General features: G+C 37.3%; 8 non-coding genes across 8 annotated transcripts; all 8 read left to right on the forward strand.

Moving 5' to 3' along the window:
- Positions 1-1470: 1470 nt before the first annotated feature.
- On the forward strand, positions 1471-1543 carry Trnar-ucu (transfer RNA arginine (anticodon UCU)). The gene has a single exon. It is a non-coding gene; the product is annotated as a tRNA-Arg (tRNA).
- An 879-nt stretch (positions 1544-2422) lies between these two features.
- Trnar-ccu (transfer RNA arginine (anticodon CCU)) lies at positions 2423-2495 on the forward strand. The gene has a single exon. It is a non-coding gene; the product is annotated as a tRNA-Arg (tRNA).
- Positions 2496-8066: 5571 nt separating this feature from the next.
- On the forward strand, positions 8067-8139 carry Trnar-ccu (transfer RNA arginine (anticodon CCU)). Its single transcript has one exon. It is a non-coding gene; the product is annotated as a tRNA-Arg (tRNA).
- Positions 8140-9018: 879 nt separating this feature from the next.
- Positions 9019-9091, forward strand: Trnar-ccu (transfer RNA arginine (anticodon CCU)). The gene has a single exon. It is a non-coding gene; the product is annotated as a tRNA-Arg (tRNA).
- A 5550-nt stretch (positions 9092-14641) lies between these two features.
- Positions 14642-14714, forward strand: Trnar-ccu (transfer RNA arginine (anticodon CCU)). Its single transcript has one exon. It is a non-coding gene; the product is annotated as a tRNA-Arg (tRNA).
- Positions 14715-15593: 879 nt separating this feature from the next.
- On the forward strand, positions 15594-15666 carry Trnar-ccu (transfer RNA arginine (anticodon CCU)). The gene has a single exon. It is a non-coding gene; the product is annotated as a tRNA-Arg (tRNA).
- A 5566-nt stretch (positions 15667-21232) lies between these two features.
- On the forward strand, positions 21233-21305 carry Trnar-ccu (transfer RNA arginine (anticodon CCU)). The gene has a single exon. It is a non-coding gene; the product is annotated as a tRNA-Arg (tRNA).
- An 879-nt stretch (positions 21306-22184) lies between these two features.
- Trnar-ccu (transfer RNA arginine (anticodon CCU)) lies at positions 22185-22257 on the forward strand. The gene has a single exon. It is a non-coding gene; the product is annotated as a tRNA-Arg (tRNA).
- Positions 22258-26228: the final 3971 nt, after the last annotated feature.

Consider the following 26228-nt stretch of genomic DNA (forward strand, 5'->3'; position numbering starts at 1 on the left):
CGTTTTAGTTAATGTCCAAACATATAGGCAGCTTTTGGATTGATTGACCCACGAGAAGTTGAAATCAGTACATCCTAGGTATAAACGAAAACGATCTTCACTCAATCTGACAGTTGGGACATGCATGTGTGAACCATGAGTAAGAAATTGGTTTCTCGGAAATTGTGCAGACTTGTCTGCCTCTAAACGTTCTGATTTGGCATGTGTCTAGGAAGAAGCTGGTGACAATTAAGTTGACTTAAAGTTGGGAGGAGAGGTGTCATGAAGATCATGAAAGAAATTTGATCAAGTATACAGAGCAGAGGGATACATGCAAGAGAATGGAAGTCTTGGTTGTTGCGAGTAGAGGTGGGTAGGGCAGGGTTTTGTAATGAATCAGACTGTAAGATGCTGAGCGCTCTGAGGATAACAGGAACAAACTGTCAAGTGTAGATTCAAACATTTGGCAAAACGTCTGATTATGGATGAAGCGTTAGGCCGAAATGCTGGCTGCCTACTTCCAAACAGGTAGTGACTGACCAACACTGTTTTTGTACTATCAGAATGGTGTTCAGGATAAGTGGAGAAAATCAAAGTGATAGATGGTCCCTGCTGAAGATGTTGGTGCTATTGCAGGAGATGTGCTCTAGTATGTACGTACGTACGTATGGATGTATGTATGCATGAGTACATGTATGGATGGATGGATGTGTTTGGAAAATCATGAAAGCTGTAGAAATTGTGAAAGAGATTTTAATTTGAGAAATTCATTTCGATAATAAGACCCCTCCCCACCTAATGAAAAAACGAATGTCTGATTATCTGTCCGTATATAGCAGTGCTTACAAGAAGAGTAACAACTCCTCGGTAAATATTGATACCCGAGGTTAGTTTGACTTCTAAATAGCTGAATATAAAAATGAGAAAGTTTCGGCCTCAGTTACATTTATTGAAAAGGACCATGTTATATCTACCAATTCTTAGATTTCTTCTTCTAATTAAAGTTCAAGGCTCTTCAATAAAATTAGATCGTTCTAATAATATCATCGTTCCTCTTGAATACGAAATAAAATATGGAAATATATGAGGACCTTATAGATTCTCTTTCCAATGTATATATAAAAAGCCAGCAAAACCCAGTTTACTTATTTATTTATATATTTTCGTGAAAGGGGTAGAAATGGCATCTTTGACAATGTTGCTGAGGCTGTTAATTGTTATTTATCGTTGTTATTGTTTTCGTCTTCGAGAATAATAATAATAATAATAATTGTAGTGACAATAGCAACGACTTCAGCAACAGGAATAACAAGGTAAATAACACTAAATTTGCATAGGGCGTATTGCGTGTGCACAGTTATTTATGTTATTGCTTAAGATTAACATTTCATCATAGAATGAATATTTGTCAGATGATAAATCACAGACAGATCAAATTATCTTTAAGCAACCATCACAGACAGATCAAAATGCGTTTAAACAGCCATCAATGTCTCCGTGGCCTAATGGATAAGGCACCGGCCTTCTAAGCCGGGGATTGCGGGTTCGAGTCCCGCCGGAGGTGGGAATGTATTTTGGTGTAGGTGTATTCTAAAGCTTCCTTCAGTGCCAGTTCTGATCACTTCTTAATTGAGATTCTTACCTGTAAATTGGATGAGAGTGGCAGCCACATTCAAGGTACATTCTTGTAGAAAAAAGATTTCTATATTTTTCTTTTAAATGTTAAAAAAGGAGACAGAGGAAGATATAGAAATAACTTAATTTGGTTTTATTTGAACGGACGATTTTAGGCTATAAAGAGCAAACTGAGAAATGTCAAAATCAAATAGGGATTTCCAACCGAGTCATACCAGAGACTTATAAAAATGTAGTCCGAGTTCCCTCTGACACTTGCCGTTCCATTTGTTTGATATTTGGACATTTATGCTGGGGTGTAGGGCCAGAGTCTATTCCGAATCTAAAAGTTGGAATGTGCAGACAGCATTAGGTGTTGGCATTGGGTAGCCGTTTACTAGCCGGCCCAGGAAACTTGTACGACCTTTCATCAAAATATATCTGGTACCTTAGGTTAATCTGACTTGTAAATAGCGGAATAAATAAATGAGAACGTTTCGGCCTCAGTTACATCTATTGAAAAGGACCATCTTATAACTACCATTTCTTAGATTTCTTCTTCTAATTAAAGTTGATGGCTCTTCATTAAAATTATATCGTTCTAGTATCATCGTTGCTCTTGAATACGAAGTAAAATATGAAAATATTTGAGGACCTTATAGATTCTCTTTCCAATGTATATATAAAAAACCCAGTAAATTTGCAACGAGCGTATTTCGTGTACACAGTTGTTTATTATATTGTTAAACATTGACATTTCATCGTAGAATGAATTTTTGCCCGATGATAAGACACAGACAGATCAAAATATGTTTTCAAAGCCTTCAACGCCTCCGTGGCCTAATGGATAAGGCACCGGCCTCCTAAGCCGGGGATTGCGGGTTCGAGTCCCGCCGGAGGTGGGAATATATTTTGGTGCAGGTGTATTTTTAAAGCTTGCTTCAGTGATAGTTCTGATCATTTTCTCCATTAAGATTCATACCTGTAAATTGGAATAGAGCGGCAACCACAGTCAAGGAACATGCTTGTGGAAAATATGTTTCTAAAATTATATTATCCGTACGTAAGATAATCATCGAAATTGTCAATGTTAAAAAAAAAAACAAAAAACAACAGAGAAAGATATACCAACAACTTAATTTGGTTTTATTTCAACGAACGATTCTCGAGCTTTAAAGAGCAAACTAAGAAATAGCCAAATCAAATAGGGATTGTTCACTTGTCCAAAGTCGATGCTAGTACTGGTAATTCGGCATGATCATCAATTTATATTATGCATGCAAACCATACATTTGCAAGCCAAACATTGACGTTTCTGTTTTTGCCACTGGAATCACAGGCTTATTTACAATAAGGTAGCTTTCGAACAACTGTAGTTATATAGGCCACTTGGGCCTCAAAAGCGTTTTTATAGAAATAGTACCCCGAAATGTATGACCTCAAACGGCAAATTAACATGGGTGACGTCACGGAACTGATATGTAAAGCAATTAATAAAAAATCAGCACAAAACATGTTTCTCAAAACGTATGAGAGCATTGTTTTTGTAAAAATATTGGGTATGAACGGCCTGTCAAATTTAAAATTCTGCAGGGCTTTTATTGTGGAAAAGGAATCCGGAAAGATGATATAATTTGTTTTTATTTATTGGTTTCAATATAGCTCAAAACTTCGTACCGCTGCAGTGGCCTAGTGATTAGAGCGGCCGCCTCAGATGCGGGAGGTCGCGGTTTCGATCTGAGTCATTCCAGAGACTTATTAAAATGTTGTTCGAGTTTCCTCTGACCCGTGCCACCCCAATTTTTTGATATTTGGACGTTTATGTTGGGGTGTAGGGTCAGAGTCCATTCCTCCATTCCCTGCCTAAAAGTTGGAATTCGCAGACAGCATTTGGTGTTGTCATGGTGTAGCGGCTTACTAGCCAGCCCAGACTTGAACGATCTTTCATCAAAATATACCTGCCTGAAATCGATAGGAATATGATTTAAGTTCTCATAAATTGCGATCATAGCATTCGTTATGTTTTTAATCCGCTGACAGACGTGACTACACAACTCTTGCACCCTACATGTCAATGATATCAAAGGTCATACAGTCAAGTGATAACAACAATACACCAATTGTAGTGTTGCTGTAGGAAAACAAATCGAACATATAAATGAAAGTCACGTAATATTTATAAAAAAAATGAAAGAAAAAAAGCATAAACATCTCAAAATATTTATTTTGAAAACAACGACCGAAAATCTGTAAATGTTTCAGCAATTTGAAGAAAATCAGATTCTTTACGCAGAGAGCACATGTCACTGTGGTTGTCATGTGACACCAACAAACACATCGCTAACACGTGATCGGCACTTCTTGAGAATGTTAATCTCGTCCCTGCTGCGATACCGACAGGTGTCTGGCTGTTGTTCTCAGAATAAATGTATTGAGAATTAAGTGTGCATTATATTTATTTACACACATTAATTGACTTCTACATAATATGTCCAAGTTCTATGTATAACAACTTCGAAAATTTGCTTATTGTCGAAATCACGTGACTATATGACCGCTGATGTCATTAACATGTAGGTTGCGAGATTTGCATAGTCATATGACTCGGAATGCAAATGGCAGATCCAGGTCAAATTTCAGCAACAACGTACTTTCGTCACGTCTGTCAGCGGATTAAAGACATGACGAATGCTATGTTCACGAGTTTTGAGAAAATTAATCATATTCCTATCGATTTCATGCAGGTATATCTCGACGAAAGGTCGTTCAAGTTTGCTGCTCCGGCTAGTAAGCGGCTACCACATGCCGACCCCAAATTATGTAGGCGAATTCCAACTTTTCGATAGAGAATGGACTCAGACCCTACACCCCAACATAAATGTCCAAATATCAAAAATGGCGTGACAAGGGTCAGAGGAAACTAATAAAAATAGTACTAGCAGCTGCCTCGAATGTCGCTCAGCATTAAGAGGTTATTGTCAGGAATAGTATTCCTGGCGTCAGGATAATGTGACTGGGTGGGACATCATGCTATGTGCATGCGGCATGATGCCCCAGTACTAGACATCATTTAAAGCTGTCACACTACCGATATCGTAACGGTATGACTGAGAAATTATTAAAGCTACGTTAAAATTCCAAATCACACCCACCCACACACTCAAAGCTTCGTGTATGACTGTAGATTCTACACTAATAAGTGTGGCTTTATCCGGTAAGCGGCTATTGATGATGACATTGCTTGTCACTGGCAGCTACAACTTTTGTTTACGTCTTTCTAACTGTCTGAATATATGGACATATGGGTACAATGATAGGCTCTGAATTCGATGAATTTACTCTGAAAAGGATATGAATTGTTGAAGACTTTATGAATTCTCACAAGTCAAAAAAAAAAAGAAAAATTTGAATGTTTTGATAATCTCGGTGCTGATTTGGGAAATTAAGAGTTAAAATTATTTTTCAATGTTGCATTTTGCTGTTTGAAAGAGAAGACGAATCCGTTCGTAAAAAGATGGAACAAAATTTGATTTCGGAACGTAGAAATTTGATATATGGAACTAAATGCTACATATGCGGGTATATCTGGATTGGAAGATAGTTTGGTAGCATACTGAAGGATCAGTTTCATTCGTCTGAGATATAGTGATAGCTCATTTGCCTGATAATAGAGGAATTCGGAAAAGGAAGTTTTAAGTGTATATAGCCAGAGTCAAAGTCCCTGACTGTGTATCGGACCAAGGATTTGAACGTGGGATAAATAACCTGATCCGTACACACACGATCCATAGTCAAGTTTGGTTTTTACTAATGACCTTCTGTAGCTGGAGCAAGACCTTCCTATCAGCTCCCGAGAATGTGAGTTGGCTAAGGTCGTTTTGACATTTGTTCCTGAGATATCTAATATGTAGACAAAATATATTTTACGTCGAATATAAGGCCAATAAATATGTTCTCCACCACAGCAGGAACAAGACAATCTTCAAGATAAAGCTTTGGATCATAAGGAATGCGATGTTATCGGCCGAAATGCCTTCGGTTAGATTTTGATGTCGAACATTTCAACTCTATTTTACTTCCTTCCATTTCTGAACTCAGTTTATGTTCATCTGTGGTTGACGTTCAATCGTATGCATTTTCTTTGGTTTATAGCAGATCAAAAGGTCTTCAACATACAATGAGCAGTCAGGTCCTGGATTAGGGCATTTCACTGATCTGGTAATTCTAATGCTGATAGGGGTAACTGTCAATGCTGCCCTGAGGTATATCAATCTCATGAGGTTAACTTTGAAGAAAGGGTTCTATCAACCTTAACTCTGAAGTCTCATTTACAAAATTGGAATGAAGTTAGGCCTAGACTGAACAGGTTATTCATTATGCCGTACTTCTATATGATGTCAAAAAATTTCACCAAGTCGAAAAAGCGGGAAGTATATGTTCTTTCTTTATGAAAATATCTCTAATTAATACATTTGTCATGTCTGACAAGTTGGTCAATTGTGCTTCTTTGATTTCTGATTCCACGCCGAACCTCTGGTACTATGCCATTTAATATAAGGTGCTAGTTTAGTTGGTTATTTAGCATCTATTGAATGGTTTTGCAAATAAATACAGCTTCTTAATGATACCGGACGATTGATCCGTGAATAATTCCTAGATTTAACAAGGGTGTAATCAGGCGGACAAATAGTTCTAAAATATCAGCACATATTTGTGGGTGGGGGGTGTCTGACTTATGGGACTAGAAATATTTAATGACTTTCAAAACACTGTCCCTCTAGCTTCAAGTAGGCCATTATATAGAATATTTGGTGGAAACGAATGAATAACGAATATACTTGACTGAGTGGGTGAAATCCTCAGTGATTTCACTAGTGGCGACTAGTGTAGTTTTGCAGCCGCGAGAGGAAATATATCCGTCATTCAGTCGGAAGAAGCAAATTTTCGTTTTAGTTAATGTCCAAACATATAGGCAGCTTTTGGATTGATTGACCCACGAGAAGTTGAAATCAGTACATCCTAGGTATAAACGAAAACGATCTTCACTCAATCTGACAGTTGGGACATGCATGTGTGAACCATGAGTAAGAAATTGGTTTCTCGGAAATTGTGCAGACTTGTCTGCCTCTAAACGTTCTGATTTGGCATGTGTCTAGGAAGAAGCTGGTGACAATTAAGTTGACTTAAAGTTGGGAGGAGAGGTGTCATGAAGATCATGAAAGAAATTTGATCAAGTATACAGAGCAGAGGGATACATGCAAGAGAATGGAAGTCTTGGTTGTTGCGAGTAGAGGTGGGTAGGGCAGGGTTTTGTAATGAATCAGACTGTAAGATGCTGAGCGCTCTGAGGATAACAGGAACAAACTGTCAAGTGTAGATTCAAACATTTGGCAAAACGTCTGATTATGGATGAAGCGTTAGGCCGAAATGCTGGCTGCCTACTTCCAAACAGGTAGTGACTGACCAACACTGTTTTTGTACTATCAGAATGGTGTTCAGGATAAGTGGAGAAAATCAAAGTGATAGATGGTCCCTGCTGAAGATGTTGGTGCTATTGCAGGAGATGTACTCTAGTATGTACGTACGTACGTACGTACGTACGTATGTATGTATGTATGTATGTATGTATGCATGTATGTATGTATGCATGAGTGCATGTATGGATGGATGGATGTGTTTGGAAAATCATGAAAGCTGTAGAAATTTTGAAAGAGATTTTAATTTGAGAAATTCATTTCGATAATAAGACCCCTCCCCACCTAATGAAAAAACGAATGTCTGATTATCTGTCCGTATATGGCAGTGCTTACAAGAAGAGTAAGAACTCCTCGGTAAATATTGATACCCGAGGTTAGTTTGACTTCTAAATAGCTGAATATAAAAATGAGAAAGTTTCGGCCTCAGTTACATTTATTGAAAAGGACCATGTTATAACTACAAATTCTTAGATTTCTTCTTCTAATTAAAGTTCAAGGCTCTTCAATAAAATTAGATCGTTCTAATAATATCATCGTTCCTTTTGAATATGAAATAAAATATGGAAATATATGAGGACTTTATAGATTCTCTTTCCAATGTATATATAAAAAGCCAGCAAAACCCAGTTTACTTATTTATTTATATATTTTCGTGAAAGGGGTAGAAATGGCATCTTTGACAATGTTGCTGAGGCTGTTAATTGTTATTTATCGTTGTTATTGTTTTCGTCCTCGAAAATAATAATAATAATAATAATAATAATAATAATAATAATTGTAGTGACAATAGTAACGATTTCAGCAACAGGAATAACAAGGGAAAAAACACTAAATTTGCATAGGGCGTATTACGTGTGCACAGTTATTTATGTTATTGCTTAAGATTAACATTTCATCATAGAATGAATATTTGTCCGATGATAAATCACAGACAGATCAAATTATCTTTAAACAACCATCACAGACAGATCAAAATGCGTTTAAACAGCCATCAATGTCTCCGTGGCCTAATGGATAAGGCACCGGCCTCCTAAGCCGGGGATTGCGGGTTCGAGTCCCGCCGGAGGTGGGAATGTATTTTGGTGTAGGTGTATTCTAAAGCTTCCTTCAGTGCCAGTTCTGATCACTTCTCAATTGAGATTCTTACCTGTAAATTGGATGAGAGCGGCAGCCACATTCAAGGTACATTCTTGTAGAAAATAGGTTTCTATATTTTTCTTTTAAATGTTAAAAAAGGAGACAGAGGAAGATATAGAAATAACTTAATTTGGTTTTATTTGAACGGACGATTTTAGGCTATAAAGAGCAAACTGAGAAATGTCAAAATCAAATAGGGATTTCCAACCGAGTCATACCAGAGACTTATAAAAATGTAGTCCGAGTTTCCTCTGACACTTGCCGTTCCATTTGTTTGATATTTGGACATTTATGCTGGGGTGTAGGGCCAGAGTCTATTCCGAATCTAAAAGTTGGAATGTGCAGACAGCATTAGGTGTTGGCATTGGGTAGCCGTTTACTAGCCGGCCCAGGAAACTTGTACGACCTTTCATCAAAATATATCTGGTACCTTAGGTTAATCTGACTTGTAAATAGCGGAATAAATAAATGAGAACGTTTCGGCCTCAGTTACATCTATTGAAAAGGACCATCTTATAACTACCATTTCTTAGATTTCTTCTTCTAATTAAAGTTGATGGCTCTTCATTAAAATTATATCGTTCTAGTATCATCGTTGCTCTTGAATACGAAGTAAAATATGAAAATATTTGAGGACCTTATAGATTCTCTTTCCAATGTATATATAAAAAACCCAGTAAATTTGCAACGAGCGTATTTCGTGTACACAGTTGTTTATTATATTGTTAAACATTGACATTTCATCGTAGAATGAATTTTTGCCCGATGATAAGACACAGACAGATCAAAATATGTTTTCAAAGCCTTCAACGCCTCCGTGGCCTAATGGATAAGGCACCGGCCTCCTAAGCCGGGGATTGCGGGTTCGAGTCCCGCCGGAGGTGGGAATATATTTTGGTGCAGGTGTATTTTTAAAGCTTGCTTCAGTGATAGTTCTGATCATTTTCTCCATTAAGATTCATACCTGTAAATTGGAATAGAGCGGCAACCACAGTCAAGGGACATTCTTGTGGAAAATATGTTTCTAAAATTATATTATCCGTACGTAAGATAATCATCGAAATTGTCAATGTAAAAAAAAAACAACAGAGAAAGATATACCAACAACTTAATTTGGTTTTATTTCAATGAACGATTTTTGAGCTTTAAAGAGCAAACTAAGAAATAGCCAAATCAAATAGGGATTGTTCACTTGTCCAAAGTCGATGCTAGTACTGGTAATTCGGCATGATCATCAATTTATATTATGCATGCAAACCATACATTTGCAAGCCAAACATTGACGTTTCTGTTTTTGCCACTGGAATCACAGGCTTATTTACAATAAGGTAGCTTTCGAACAACTGTAGTTATATAGGCCACTTGGGCCTCAAAAGCGTTTTTATAGAAATAGTACCCCGAAATGTATGACCTCAAACGGCAAATTAACATGGGTGACGTCACGGAACTGATATGTAAAGCAATTAATAAAAAATCAGCACAAAACATGTTTCTCAAAACGTATGAGAGCATTGTTTTTGTAAAAATATTGGGTATGAACGGCCTGTCAAATTTAAAATTCTGCAGGGCTTTTATTGTGGAAAAGGAATCCGGAAAGATGATATAATTTGTTTTTATTTATTGGTTTCAATATAGCTCAAAACTTCGTACCGCTGCAGTGGCCTAGTGATTAGAGCGGCCGCCTCAGATGCGGGAGGTCGCGGTTTCGATCTGAGTCATTCCAGAGACTTATTAAAATGTTGTTCGAGTTTCCTCTGACCCGTGCCACCCCAATTTTTGATATTTGGACGTTTATGTTGGGGTGTAGGGTCAGAGTCAATTCCCTGCCTAAAAGTTGTAATTCGCAGACAGCATTTGGTGTTGGCATGGTGTAGCCGCTTACTAGCCAGCCCAGACTTGAACGATCTTTCATCAGAATATACCTGCCTGAAATCGATAGGAATATGATTTATGTTCTCATAAATTGCGATCATAGCATTCGTTATGTTTTTAATCCGCTGACAGACGTGACTACACAACTCTTGCACCCTACATGTCAATGATATCAAAGGTTATACAGTCAAGTGATAACAACAATACACCAATTTTAGTGTTGCTGTAGGAAAACAAATCGAACATATAAATGAAAGTCACGTAATATTTATAAAAAAAATGAAAGAAAAAAAGCATAAACATCTCAAAATATTTATTTTGAAAACAACGACCGAAAATCTGTAAATGTTTCAGCAATTTGAAGAAAATCAGATTCTTTACGCAGAGAGCACATGTCACTGTGGTTGTCATGTGACACCAACAAACACATCGCTAACACGTGATCGGTACTTCTTGAGAATGTTAATCTCGTCCCTGCTGCGATACCGACAGGTGTCTGGCTGTTGTTCTCAGAATAAATGTATTGAGAATTAAGTGTGCATTATATTTATTTACACACATTAATTGACTTCTACATAATATGTCCAAGTTCTATGTACAACAACTTCGAAAATTTGCTTATTGTCGAAATGACGTGACTATATGACCGCTGATGTCATTAACATGTAGGTTGCGAGATTTGCATAGTCATATGACTCGGAATGCAAATGGCAGATCCAGGTCAAATTTCAGCAACAACGTACTTTCGTCACGTCTGTCAGCGGATTAAAGACATGACGAATGCTATGTTCACGAGTTTTGAGAAAATTAATCATATTCCTATCGATTTCATGCAGGTATATCTCGACGAAAGGTCGTTCAAGTTTGCTACTCCGGCTAGTAAGCGGCTACCACATGCCGACCCCAAATTATGTAGGCGAATTCCAACTTTTCGATAGAGAATGGACTCAGACCCTACACCCCAACATAAATGTCCAAATATCAAAAATGGCGTGACGAGGGTCAGAGGAAACTAATAAAAATAGTACTAGCAGCTGCCTCGGATGTCGCTCAGCATTAAGAGGTTATTGTCAGGAATAGTATTCCTGGCGTCAGGATAATGTGACTGGGTGGGACATCATGCTATGTGCATGCGGCATGATGCCCCAGTACTAGACATCATTTAAAGCTGTCACACTACCGATATCGTAACGGTATGACTGAGAAATTATTAAAGCTACGTTAAAATTCCAAATCACACCCACCCACACACTCAAAGCTTCGTGTATGACTGTAGATTCTACACTAATAAGTGTGGCTTTATCCGGTAAGCCTCTATTGATGATGACATTGGTTGTCACTGGCAGCTACAACTTTTGTTTACGTCTTTCTAACTGTCTGAATATATGGACATATGGGTACAATGATAGGCTCTGAATTCGATGAATTTACTCTGAAAAGGATATGAATTGTTGAAGACTTTATGAATTCTCACAAGTCAAAAAAAAAAAAAAAAAAAAAATGAATGTTTTGATAATCTCGGTGCTGATTTGGGAAAGTAAGAGTTAACAATATTTTTCAATGTTGCATTTTGCTGCTTGAAAGAGAAGACGAATCCGTTCGCAAAAAGATGGAACAAAATTTGATTTCGGAACGTAGAAATTTGATATATGGAACTAAATGCTACATATGCGGGTATATCTGGATTGGAAGATAGTTTGGTAGCATACTGAAGGATCAGTTTCATTCGTCTGAGATATAGTGATAGCTCATTTGCCTGATAATAGAGGAATTCGGAAAAGGAAGTTTTAAGTGTATATAGCCAGAGTCAAAGTCCCTGACTGTGTATCGGACCAAGGATTTGAACGTGGGATAAATAACCTGATCCGTACACACACGATCCATAGTCAAGTTTGCTTTTTACTAATGACCTTCTGTAGCTGGAGCAAGGCCTTCCTATCAGCTCCCGAGAATGTGAGTTGGCTAAGGTCATTTTGACATTTGTTCCTGAGATATCTAATATGTAGACAAGATTTATTTTAGGTCGAATATAAGGCCAATAAATATGTTCTCCACCACAACAGGAACAAGACAATCTTCAAGATAAAGCTTTGGATCATAACGAATGCGATGTTATCGGCCGAAATGCCTTCGGTTAGATTTTGATGTCGAACATTTCAACTCCATTTTACTTCCTTCCATTTCTGAACTCAGTTTATGTTCATCTGTGGTTGACGTTCAATCGTATGCATTTTCTTTGGTTTATAGCAGATCAAAAGGTCTTCAACATACAATGAGCAGTCAGGTCCTGGATTAGGGCATTTCACTGATCTGGTAATTCTAATGCTGATAAGGGTAACTGTCAATGCTGCCCTGAGGTATATCAATCTCATGAGGTTAACTTTGAAGAAAGGGTTCTATCAACCTTAACTCTGAAGTCTCATTTACAAAATTAGAATGAAGTTAGGCCTAGACTGAACAGGTTATTCATTATGCCGTACTTCTATATGATGTCAAAAAATTTCACCAAGTCGAAAAAGCGGGAACTATATGTTCTTTCTTTATGAAAATATCTCTAACTAATACATTCGTCATGTCTGACAAGTTGGTCAATTGTGCTTCTTTGATTTCTGATTCCACGCCGAACCTCTGGTACTATGCCATTTAATATAAGGTGCTAGTTTAGTTGGTTATTTAGCATCTATTGAATGGTTTTGCAAATAAATACAGCTTCTTAATGATACCGGACGATTGATCCGTGAATAATTCCTAGATTTAACAAGGGTGTAATCAGGCGGACAAATAGTTCTAAAATATCAGCACATATTTGTGGGTGGGGGGTGTCTGACTTATGGGACTAGAAATATTTAATGACTTTCAAAACACTGTCCCTCTAGCTTCAAGTAGGCCATTATATAGAATATTTGGTGGAAACGAATGAATAACGAATATACTTGACTGAGTGGGTGAAATCCTCAGTGATTTCACTAGTGGGGACTAGTGTAGTTTTGCAGCCGCGAGAGGAAATATATCCGTCATTCAGTCGGAAGAAGCAAATTTTCGTTTTAGTTAATGTCCAAACATATAGGCAGCTTTTGGATTGATTGACCCACGAGAAGTTGAAATCAGTACATCCTAGGTATAAACGAAAACGATCTTCACTCAATCTGACAGTTGGGACATGCATGTGTGAACCATGAGTAAGAAATTGGTTTCTCGGAAATTGTGCAGACTTGTCTGCCTCCAAACGTTCTGATTTGGCATGTGTCTAGGAAGAAGCTGGTGACAATTAAGTTGACTTAAAGTTGGGAGGAGAGGTGTCATGAAGATCATGAAAGAAATCTGATCAAGTATACAGAGCAGAGGGATACATGCAAGAAAATGGAAGTCTTGGTTGTTGCGAGTAGAAGTGGGTAGGGCAGGGTTTTGTAATGGATCAGACTGTAAGATGCTGAGCGCTCTGAGGATAACAGGAACAAACTGTCAAGTGTAGATTCAAACATTTGGCAAAACGTCTGATTATGGATGAAGCGTTAGGCCGAAATGCTGGCTGCCTACTTCCAAACAGGTAGTGACTGACCAACACTGTTTTTGTACTATCAGAATGGTGTTCAGGATAAGTGGAGAAAATCAAAGTGATAGATGGTCCCTGCTGAAGATGTTGGTGCTATTGCAGGAGATGTACTCTAGTATGTACGTACGTACGTACGTACGTACGTATGTATGTATGTATGTATGTATGTATGTATGTATGTATGTATGCATGAGTGCATGTATGGATGGATGGATGTGTTTGGAAAATCATGAAAGCTGTAGAAATTTTGAAAGAGATTTTAATTTGAGAAATTCATTTCGATAATAAGACCCCTCCGCACCTAATGAAAAAACGAATGTCTGATTATCTGTCCGTATATGGCACTGCTTACAAGAAGAGTAACAACTCCTCGGTAAATATTGATACCCGAGGTTAGTTTGACTTCTAAATAGCTGAATATAAAAATGAGAAAGTTTCGGCCTCAGTTACATTTATGGAAAAGGACCATGTTATAACTACAAATTCTTAGATTTCTTCTTCTAATTAAAGTTCAAGGCTCTTCAATAAAATTAGATCGTTCTAATAATATCATCGTTCCTTTTGAATATGAAATAAAATATGGAAATATATGAGGACTTTATAGATTCTCTTTCCAATGTATATATAAAAAGCCAGCAAAACCCAGTTTACTTATTTATTTATATATTTTCGTGAAAGGGGTAGAAATGGCATCTTTGACAATGTTGCTGAGGCTGTTAATTGTTATTTATCGTTGTTATTGTTTTCGTCCTCGAAAATAATAATAATAATAATAATAATAATAATAATTGTAGTGACAATAGTAACGACTTCAGCAACAGGAATAACAAGGGAAATAACACTAAATTTGCATAGGGCGTATTACGTGTGCACAGTTATTTATGTTATTGCTTAAGATTAACATTTCATCATAGAATGAATATTTGTCCGATGATAAATCACAGACAGATCAAATTATCTTTAAACAACCATCACAGACAGATCAAAATGCGTTTAAACAGCCATCAATGTCTCCGTGGCCTAATGGATAAGGCACCGGCCTCCTAAGCCGGGGATTGCGGGTTCGAGTCCCGCCGGAGGTGGGAATGTATTTTGGTGTAGGTGTATTCTAAAGCTTCCTTCAGTGCCAGTTCTGATCACTTCTCAGTTGAGATTCTTACCTGTAAATTGGATGAGAGCGGCAGCCACATTCAAGGTACATTCTTGTAGAAAAAAGGTTTCTATATTTTTCTTTTAAATGTTAAAAAAGGAGACAGAGGAAGATATAGAAATAACTTAATTTGGTTTTATTTGAACGGACGATTTTAGGCTATAAAGAGCAAACTGAGAAATGTCAAAATCAAATAGGGATTTCCAACCGAGTCATACCAGAGACTTATAAAAATGTAGTCCGAGTTTCCTCTGACACTTGCCGTTCCATTTGTTTGATATTTGGACATTTATGCTGGGGTGTAGGGCCAGAGTCTATTCCGAATCTAAAAGTTGGAATGTGCAGACAGCATTAGGTGTTGGCATTGGGTAGCCGTTTACTAGCCGGCCCAGGAAACTTGTACGACCTTTCATCAAAATATATCTGGTACCTTAGGTTAATCTGACTTGTAAATAGCGGAATAAATAAATGAGAACGTTTCGGCCTCAGTTACATCTATTGAAAAGGACCATCTTATAACTACCATTTCTTAGATTTCTTCTTCTAATTAAAGTTGATGGCTCTTCATTAAAATTATATCGTTCTAGTATCATCGTTGCTCTTGAATACGAAGTAAAATATGAAAATATTTGAGGACCTTATAGATTCTCTTTCCAATGTATATATAAAAAACCCAGTAAATTTGCAACGAGCGTATTTCGTGTACACAGTTGTTTATTATATTGTTAAACATTGACATTTCATCGTAGAATGAATTTTTGCCCGATGATAAGACACAGACAGATCAAAATATGTTTTCAAAGCCTTCAACGCCTCCGTGGCCTAATGGATAAGGCACCGGCCTCCTAAGCCGGGGATTGCGGGTTCGAGTCCCGCCGGAGGTGGGAATATATTTTGGTGCAGGTGTATTTTTAAAGCTTGCTTCAGTGATAGTTCTGATCATTTTCTCCATTAAGATTCATACCTGTAAATTGGAATAGAGCGGCAACCACAGTCAAGGGACATTCTTGTGGAAAATATGTTTCTAAAATTATATTATCCGTACGTAAGATAATCATCAAAATTGTCAATGTAAAAAAAAAACAACAGAGAAAGATATACCAACAACTTAATTTGGTTTTATTTCAATGAACGATTTTTGAGCTTTAAAGAGCAAACTAAGAAATAGCCAAATCAAATAGGGATTGTTCACTTGTCCAAAGTCGATGCTAGTACTGGTAATTCGGCATGATCATCAATTTATATTATGCATGCAAACCATACATTTGCAAGCCAAACATTGACGTTTCTGTTTTTGCCACTGGAATCACAGGCTTATTTACAATAAGGTAGCTTTCGAACAACTGTAGTTATATAGGCCACTTGGGCCTCAAAAGCGTTTTTATAGAAATAGTACCCCGAAATGTATGACCTCAAACGGCAAATTAACATGGGTGACGTCACGGAACTGATATGTAAAGCAATTAATAAAAAATCAGCACAAAACATGTTTCTCAAAACGTATGAGAGCATTGTTTTTGTAAAAATATTGGGTATGAACGGCCTGTCAAATTTAAAATTCTGCAGGGCTTTTATTGTGGAAAAGGAATCCGGAAAGATGATATAATTTGTTTTTATTTATTGGTTTCAATATAGCTCAAAACTTCGTACCGCTGCAGTGGCCTAGTGATTAGAGCGGCCGCCTCAGATGCGGGAGGTCGCGGTTTCGATCTGAGTCATTACAGAGACTTATTAAAATGTTCGAGTTTCCTCTGACCCGTGCCACCCCAATTTTTTGATATTTGGACGTTTATGTTGGGGTGTAGGGTCAGAGTCCATTCCCTGCTTTAAAGTTGTAATTCGCAGACAGCATTTGGTGTTGGCATGGTGTAGCCGCTTACTAGCCAGCCCAGACTTGAACGATCTTTCATCAGAATATACCTGCCTGAAATCGATAGGAATATGATTTATGTTCTCATAAATTGCGATCATAGCATTCGTTATGTTTTTAATCCGCTGACAGACGTGACTACACAACTCTTGCACCCTACATGTCAATGATATCAAAGGTTATACAGTCAAGTGATAACAACAATACACCAATTTTAGTGTTGCTGTAGGAAAACAAATCGAACATATAAATGAAAGTCACGTAATATTTATAAAAAAAATGAAAGAAAAAAAGCATAAACATCTCAAAATATTTATTTTGAAAACAACGACCGAAAATCTGTAAATGTTTCAGCAATTTGAAGAAAATCAGATTCTTTACGCAGAGAGCACATGTCACTGTGGTTGTCATGTGACACCAACAAACACATCGCTAACACGTGATCGGTACTTCTTGAGAATGTTAATCTCGTCCCTGCTGCGATACCGACAGGTGTCTGGCTGTTGTTCTCAGAATAAATGTATTGAGAATTAAGTGTGCATTATATTTATTTACACACATTAATTGACTTCTACATAATATGTCCAAGTTCTATGTATAACAACTTCGAAAATTTGCTTATTGTCGAAATGACGTGACTATATGACCGCTGATGTCATTAACATGTAGGTTGCGAGATTTGCATAGTCATATGACTCGGAATGCAAATGGCAGATCCAGGTCAAATTTCAGCAACAACGAACTTTCGTCACGTCTGTCAGCGGATTAAAGACATGACGAATGCTATGTTCACGAGTTTTGAGAAAATTAATCATATTCCTATCGATTTCATGCAGGTATATCTCGACGAAAGGTCGTTCAAGTTTGCTACTCCGGCTAGTAAGCGGCTACCACATGCCGACCCCAAATTATGTAGGCGAATTCCAACTTTTCGATAGAGAATGGACTCAGACCCTACACCCCAACATAAATGTCCAAATATCAAAAATGGCGTGACAAGGGTCAGAGGAAACTAATAAAAATAGTACTAGCAGCTGCCTCGGATGTCGCTCAGCATTAAGAGGTTATTGTCAGGAATAGTATTCCTGGCGTCAGGATAATGTGACTGGGTGGGACATCATGCTATGTGCATGCGGCATGATGCCCCAGTACTAGACATCACTATAAGCTGTCACACTACCGATATCGTAACGGTATGACTGAGAAATTATTAAAGCTACGTTAAAATTCCAAATCACACCCACCCACACACTCAAAGCTTCGTGTATGACTGTAGATTCTACACTAATAAGTGTGGCTTTATCCGGTAAGCGGCTATTGATGATGGCATTGGTTGTCACTGGCAGCTACAACTTTTGTCTACGTCTTTGTAACCGTCTGAATATATGGACATATGGGTACAATGATAGGCTCTGATTTCGATGAATTTACTTTGAAAAGGATATGAATTGTTGAAAACTTTATGAATTCTCAAAAGTCAAAGAAAAAAAAAATTCAGAATGTTTTGATAATCTCGGTGCTGATTTGGGAAAGTAAGAGTTAACAATATTTTTCAATGTTGCATTTTGCTGTTTGAAAGAGAAGACGAATCCGTTCGCAAAAAGATGGAACAAAATTTGATTTCGGAACGTAGAAATTTGATATATGGAACTAAATGCTACATATGCGGGTATATCTGGATTGGAAGATAGTTTGGTAGCATACTGAAGGATCAGTTTCATTCGTCTGAGATATAGTGATAGCTCATTTGCCTGATAATAGAGGAATTCGGAAAAGGAAGTTTTAAGTGTATATAGCCAGAGTCAAAGTCCCTGACTGTGTATCGGACCAAGGATTTGAACGTGATATAAATAACCTGATCCGTACACACACGATCCATAGTCAAGTTTGCTTTTTACTAATGACCTTATGTAGCTGGAGCAAGGCCTTCCTATCAGCTCCCGAGAATGTGAGTTGGCTAAGGTCATTTTGACATTTGTTCCTGAGATATCTAATATGTAGACAAGATTTATTTTAGGTCGAATATAAGGCCAATAAATATGTTCTCCACCACAACAGGAACAAGACAATCTTCAAGATAAAGCTTTGGATCATAACGAATGCGATGTTATCGGCCGAAATGCCTTCGGTTAGATTTTGATGTCGAACATTTCAACTCCATTTTACTTCCTTCCATTTCTGAACTCAGTTTATGTTCATCTGTGGTTGACGTTCAATCGTATGCATTTTCTTTGGTTTATAGCAGATCAAAAGGTCTTCAACATACAATGAGCAGTCAGGTCCTGGATTAGGGCATTTCACTGATCTGGTAATTCTAATGCTGATATGGGTAACTGTCAATGCTGCCCTGAGGTATATCAATCTCATGAGGTTAACTTTGAAGAAAGGGTTCTATCAACCTTAACTCTGAAGTCTCATTTACAAAATTGGAATGAAGTTAGGCCTAGACTTGACAGGTTATTCATTATGCCGTACTTCTATATGATGTCAAAAGATTTCACCAAGTCGAAAAAGCGGGAACTATATGTTCTTTCTTTATGAAAATATCTCTAATTAATACATTCGTCATGTCTGACAAGTTGGTCAATTGTGCTTCTTTGATTTCTGATTCCACGCCGAACCTCTGGTACTATGCCATTTAATATAAGGTGCTAGTTTAGTTGGTTATTTAGCATCTATTGAATGGTTTTGCAAATAAATACAGCTTCTTAATGATACCGGACGATTGATCCGTGAATAATTCCTAGATTTAACAAGGGTGTAATCAGGCGGACAAATAGTTCTAAAATATCAGCACATATTTGTGGGTGGGGGGTGTCTGACTTATGGGACTAGAAATATTTAATGACTTTCAAAACACTGTCCCTCTAGCTTCAAGTAGGCCATTATATAGAATATTTGGTGGAAACGAATGAATAACGAATATACTTGAATTGAGTGGGTGAAATCCTCAGTGATTTCACTAGTGGCGACTAGTGTAGTTTTGCAGCCGCGAGAGGAAATATATCCGTCATTCAGTCGGAAGAAGCAAATTTTCGTTTTAGTTAATGTCCAAACATATAGGCAGCTTTTGGATTGATTGACCCACGAGAAGTTGAAATCAGTACATCCTAGGTATAAACGAAAACGATCTTCACTCAATCTGACAGTTGGGACATGCATGTGTGAACCATGAGTAAGAAATTGGTTTCTCGGAAATTGTGCAGACTTGTCTGCCTCCAAACGTTCTGATTTGGCATGTGTCTAGGAAGAAGCTGGTGACAATTAAGTTGACTTAAAGTTGGGAGGAGAGGTGTCATGAAGATCATGAAAGAAATCTGATCAAGTATACAGAGCAGAGGGATACATGCAAGAAAATGGAAGTCTTTTTTGTTGCGAGTAGAGGTGGGTAGGGCAGGGTTTTGTAATGAATCAGACTGTAAGATGCTGAGCGCTCTGAGGATAACAGGAACAAACTGTCAAGTGTAGATTCAAACATTTGGCAAAACGTCTGATTATGGATGAAGCGTTAGGCCGAAATGCTGGCTGCCTACTTTCAAACAGGTAGTGACTGACCAACACTGTTTTTGTACTATCAGAATGGTGTTCAGGATAAGTGGAGAAAATTAAAGTGACAGATGGTCCCTGCTGAAGATGTTGGTGCTATTGCAGGAGATGTACTCTAGTATGTACGTACGTACGTACGTACGTACGTATGTATGTATGTATGTATGTATGTATGTATGTATGTATGTATGTATGCATGAGTGCATGTATGGATGGATGGATGTGTTTGGAAAATCATGAAAGCTGTAGAAATTTTGAAAGAGATTTTAATTTGAGAAATTCATTTCGATAATAAGACCCCTCCCCACCTAATGATAAAACGAATGTCTGATTATCTGTCCGTATATAGCAGTGCTTACAAGAAGAGTAACAACTCCTCGGTAAATATTGATACCCGAGGTTAGTTTGACTTCTAAATAGCTGAATATAAAAATGAGAAAGTTTCGGCCTCAGTTACATTTATTGAAAAGGACCATGTTATAACTACAAATTCTTAGATTTCTTCTTCTAATTAAAGTTCAAGGCTCTTCAATAAAATTAGATCGTTCTAATAATATCATCGTTCCTTTTGAATATGAAATAAAATATGGAAATATATGAGGACTTTATAGATTCTCTTTCCAATGTATATATAAAAAGCCAGCAAAACCCAGTTTACTTATTTATTTATATATTTTCGTGAAAGGGGTAGAAATGGCATCTTTGACAATGTTGCTGAGGCTGTTAATTGTTATTTATCGTTGTTATTGTTTTCGTCCCCGAAAATAATAATAATAATAATAATAATAATAATAATAATAATAATAATAATAATTGTAGTGACAATAGTAACGACTTCAGCAACAGGAATAACAAGGGAAATAACACTAAATTTGCATAGGGCGTATTACGTGTGCACAGTTATTTATGTTATTGTTTAAGATTAACATTTCATCATAGAATGAATATTTGTCCGATGATAAATCACAGACAGATCAAATTATCTTTAAACAACCATCACAGACAGATCAAAATGCGTTTAAACAGCCATCAATGTCTCCGTGGCCTAATGGATAAGGCACCGGCCTCCTAAGCCGGGGATTGCGGGTTCGAGTCCCGCCGGAGGTGGGAATGTATTTTGGTGTAGGTGTATTCTAAAGCTTCCTTCAGTGCCAGTTCTGATCACTTCTCAATTGAGATTCTTACCTGTAAATTGGATGAGAGCGGCAGCCACATTCAAGGTACATTCTTGTAGAAAATAGGTTTCTATATTTTTCTTTTAAATGTTAAAAAAGGAGACAGAGGAAGATATAGAAATAACTTAATTTGGTTTTATTTGAACGGACGATTTTAGGCTATAAAGAGCAAACTGAGAAATGTCAAAATCAAATAGGGATTTCCAACCGAGTCATACCAGAGACTTATAAAAATGTAGTCCGAGTTTCCTCTGACACTTGCCGTTCCATTTGTTTGATATTTGGACATTTATGCTGGGGTGTAGGGCCAGAGTCTATTCCGAATCTAAAAGTTGGAATGTGCAGACAGCATTAGGTGTTGGCATTGGGTAGCCGTTTACTAGCCGGCCCAGGAAACTTGTACGACCTTTCATCAAAATATATCTGGTACCTTAGGTTAATCTGACTTGTAAATAGCGGAATAAATAAATGAGAACGTTTCGGCCTCAGTTACATCTATTGAAAAGGACCATCTTATAACTACCATTTCTTAGATTTCTTCTTCTAATTAAAGTTGATGGCTCTTCATTAAAATTATATCGTTCTAGTATCATCGTTGCTCTTGAATACGAAGTAAAATATGAAAATATTTGAGGACCTTATAGATTCTCTTTCCAATGTATATATAAAAAACCCAGTAAATTTGCAACGAGCGTATTTCGTGTACACAGTTGTTTATTATATTGTTAAACATTGACATTTCATCGTAGAATGAATTTTTGCCCGATGATAAGACACAGACAGATCAAAATATGTTTTCAAAGCCTTCAACGCCTCCGTGGCCTAATGGATAAGGCACCGGCCTCCTAAGCCGGGGATTGCGGGTTCGAGTCCCGCCGGAGGTGGGAATATATTTTGGTGCAGGTGTATTTTTAAAGCTTGCTTCAGTGATAGTTCTGATCATTTTCTCCATTAAGATTCATACCTGTAAATTGGAATAGAGCGGCAACCACAGTCAAGGGACATTCTTGTGGAAAATATGTTTCTAAAATTATATTATCCGTACGTAAGATAATCATCGAAATTGTCAATGTTAAAAAAAAACAAAACAACAGAGAAAGATATACCAACAACTTAATTTGGTTTTATTTCAACGAACGATTTTTGAGCTTTAAAGAGCAAACTAAGAAATAGCCAAATCAAATAGGGATTGTTCACTTGTCCAAAGTCGATGCTAGTACTGGTAATTCGGCATGATCATCAATTTATATTATGCATGCAAACCATACATTTGGAGGCCAAACATTGACGTTTCTGTTTTTGCCACTGGAATCACAGGCTTATTTACAATAAGGTAGCTTTCGAACAACTGTAGTTATATAGGCCACTTGGGCCTCAAAAGCGTTTTTATAGAAATAGTACCCCGAAATGTATGACCACAAACGGCAAATTAACATGGGTGACGTCACGGAACTGATATGTAAAGCAATTAATAAAAAATCAGTACAAAACATGTTTCTCAAAAAGTATGAGAGCATTGTTTTTGTAAAAATATTGGGTATGAACGGCCTGTCAAATTTAAAATTCTGCAGGGCTTTTATTGTGGAAAAGGAATCCGGAAAGATGATATAATTTGTTTTTATTTATTGGTTTCAATATAGCTCAAAACTTCGTACCGCTGCAGTGGCCTAGTGATTAGAGCGGCCGCCTCAGATGCGGGAGGTCGCGGTTTCGATCTGAGTCATTCCAGAGACTTATTAAAATGTTGTTCGAGTTTCCTCTGACCCGTGCCACCCCAATTTTTTGATATTTGGACGTTTATGTTGGGGTGTAGGGTCAGAGTCCATTCCCTGCCTAAAAGTTGGAATTCGCAGACAGCATTTGTTGTTGGCATGGTGTAGCCGCTTACTAGTCAGCCCAGACTTGAACGATCTTTCATCAAAATATACCTGCCTGAAATCGATAGGAATATGATTTATGTTCTCATAAATTGCGATCATAGCATTCGTTATGTTTTTAATCCGCTGACAGACGTGACTACACAACTCTTGCACCCTACATGTCAATGATATCAAAGGTTATACAGTCAAGTGATAACAACAATACACCAATTTTAGTGTTGCTGTAGGAAAACAAATCGAACATATAAATGAAAGTCACGTAATATTTATAAAAAAAATGAAAGAAAAAAAGCATAAACATCTCAAAATATTTATTTTGAAAACAACGACCGAAAATCTGTAAATGTTTCAGCAATTTGAAGAAAATCAGATTCTTTACGCAGAGAGCACATGTCACTGTGGTTGTCATGTGACACCAACAAACACATCGCTAACACGTGATCGGTACTTCTTGAGAATGTTAATCTCGTCCCTGCTGCGATACCGACAGGTGTCTGGCTGTTGTTCTCAGAATAAATGTATTGAGAATTAAGTGTGCATTATATTTATTTACACACATTAATTGACTTCTACATAATATGTCCAAGTTCTATGTACAACAACTTCGAAAATTTGCTTATTGTCGAAATGACGTGACTATATGACCGCTGATGTCATTAACATGTAGGTTGCGAGATTTGCATAGTCATATGACTCGGAATGGAAATGGCAGATAGAGGTCAAATTTCAGCAACAACGTACTTTCGTCACGTCTGTCAGCGGATTAAAGACATGACGAATGCTATGCTCACGAGTTTTGAGAAAATAAATTATATTCCTATCGATTTCATGCAGGTATATCTCGACGAAAGGTCGTTCAAGTTTGCTGGTCCGGCTAGTAAGCGGCTGCCACGTGCCGACGCGAAATGATGTAGGCGAATTCCAACTTTTCGATAGAGAATGGACTCAGAACCTACACCCCAACATAAATGTCCAAATATCAAAATTGGAGTGACAAAGGTCAGAGGAAACTAATAAAAATAGTACTAGCAGCTGCCTCGGGTGTCGCTCAGCATTAAGAGGTTATTGTTAGGACTAGTATTCCTGGCGTCAGGATAATGTGACTGGGTGGGACATCATGCTATGTGTATGCGGCATGATGCCCCAGTACTAGACATCACTATAAGCTGTCACACTACCGATATCGTAACGGTATGACTGAGAAATTATTAAAGATACGTTAAAATTCCAAATCACACCCACCCACACACTCAAAGCTTCGTGTATGACTGTAGATTCTACACTAATAAGTGTGGCTTTATCCGGTAAGCGGCTATTGATGATGGCATTGGTTGTCACTGGCAGCTACAACTTTTGTCTACGTCTTTGTAACCGTCTGAATATATGGACATATGGGTACAATGATAGGCTCTGATTTCGATGAATTTACTTTGAAAAGGATATGAATTGTTGAAAACTTTATGAATTCTCAAAAGTCAAAGAAAAAAAAAATTCAGAATGTTTTGATAATCTCGGTGCTGATTTGGGAAATTAAGAGTTAACAATATTTTTCAATGTTGCATTTTGCTGTTTGAAAGAGAAGACTAATCCGTTCGCAAAAAGATGGAACAAAATTTGATTTCGGAACGTAGAAATTTGATATATGGAACTAAATGCTACATATGCGGGTATATCTGGATTGGAAGATAGTTTGGTAGCATACTGAAGGATCAGTTTCATTCGTCTGAGATATAGTGATGGTTCATTTGCCTGATAATAGAGGAATTCGGAAAAGGAAGTTTTAAGTGTATATAGCCAGAGTCAAAGTCCCTGACTGTGTATCGGACCAAGGATTTGAACGTGGGATAAATAACCTGATCCGTACACACACGATCCATAGTCAAGTTTGGTTTTTACTAATGACCTTCTGTAGCTGGAGCAAGGCCTTCCTATCAGCTCCCGAGAATGTGAGTTGGCTAAGGTCGTTTTGACATTTGTTCCTGAGATATCTAATATGTAGACAAGATTTATTTTAGGTCGAATATAAGGCCAATAAATGTGTTCTCCTCCACAACAGGAACAAGACAATTTTCAAGATAAAGCTTTGGATCATAACAAATGCGATGTTATCGGCCGAAATTCCTTCGGTTAGTTGTTGATGTCGAACATTTCAACTCTATTTTACTTCCTTCCATTTCTTAACTCAGTTTATGTTCATCTGTGGTTGACGTTCAATCGTATGCATTTTCTTTGGTTTATAGCAGATCAAAAGGTCTTCAACATACAATGAGCAGTCAGGTCCTGGATTAGGGCATTTCACTGATCTGGTAATTCTAATGCTGATAAGGGTAACTGTGAATGCTGCCCTGAGGTATATCAATCTCATGAGGTTAACTTTGAAGAAAGGGTTCTATCAACCTTAACTCTGAAGTCTCATTTACAAAATTGGAATGAAGTTAGGCCTAGACTGAACAGGTTATTCATTATGCCGTACTTCTATATGATGTCAAAAAATTTCACCAAGTCGAAAAAGCGGGAAGTATATGTTCTTTCTTTATGAAAATATCTCTAATTAATACATTTGTCATGTCTGACAAGTTGGTCAATTGTGCTTCTTTACTACTGATTCCACATTGAACGTCAGGTAGTATTCTATTTACTTTAAGGTGCCAGTGAAGCCGTTTATTTATCAACTATGAATGCTTTTGAAAATACAACTTCTTACTGGACGATTTGTCACTGATTTTATCAATAGGTCCAATCAGGCGGACAAATTGTTCGTCCCTATCAGCATGTATTTGGGGGTTCTGACTTGTGATATAGATATATTTAATGACTTTCAAAATACTGTTCCTCTAGCTTCAAATATACCATTATAGAGAATATTTGGTTGAAATGAGTGAATAATGAATATACTTGATTGAGTGGGTGAGATCTTCAGTGATTTCACTAGTGGCGACTACTATAGTTTTGCAATAGATGAAATATATTCGTCA

This window comes from Sinohyriopsis cumingii, chromosome 2 (assembly GCF_028554795.1).
Source record: "Sinohyriopsis cumingii isolate HCF-2022 chromosome 2, ASM2855479v2, whole genome shotgun sequence".
NCBI lineage: Eukaryota > Metazoa > Mollusca > Bivalvia > Unionida > Unionidae > Sinohyriopsis > Sinohyriopsis cumingii.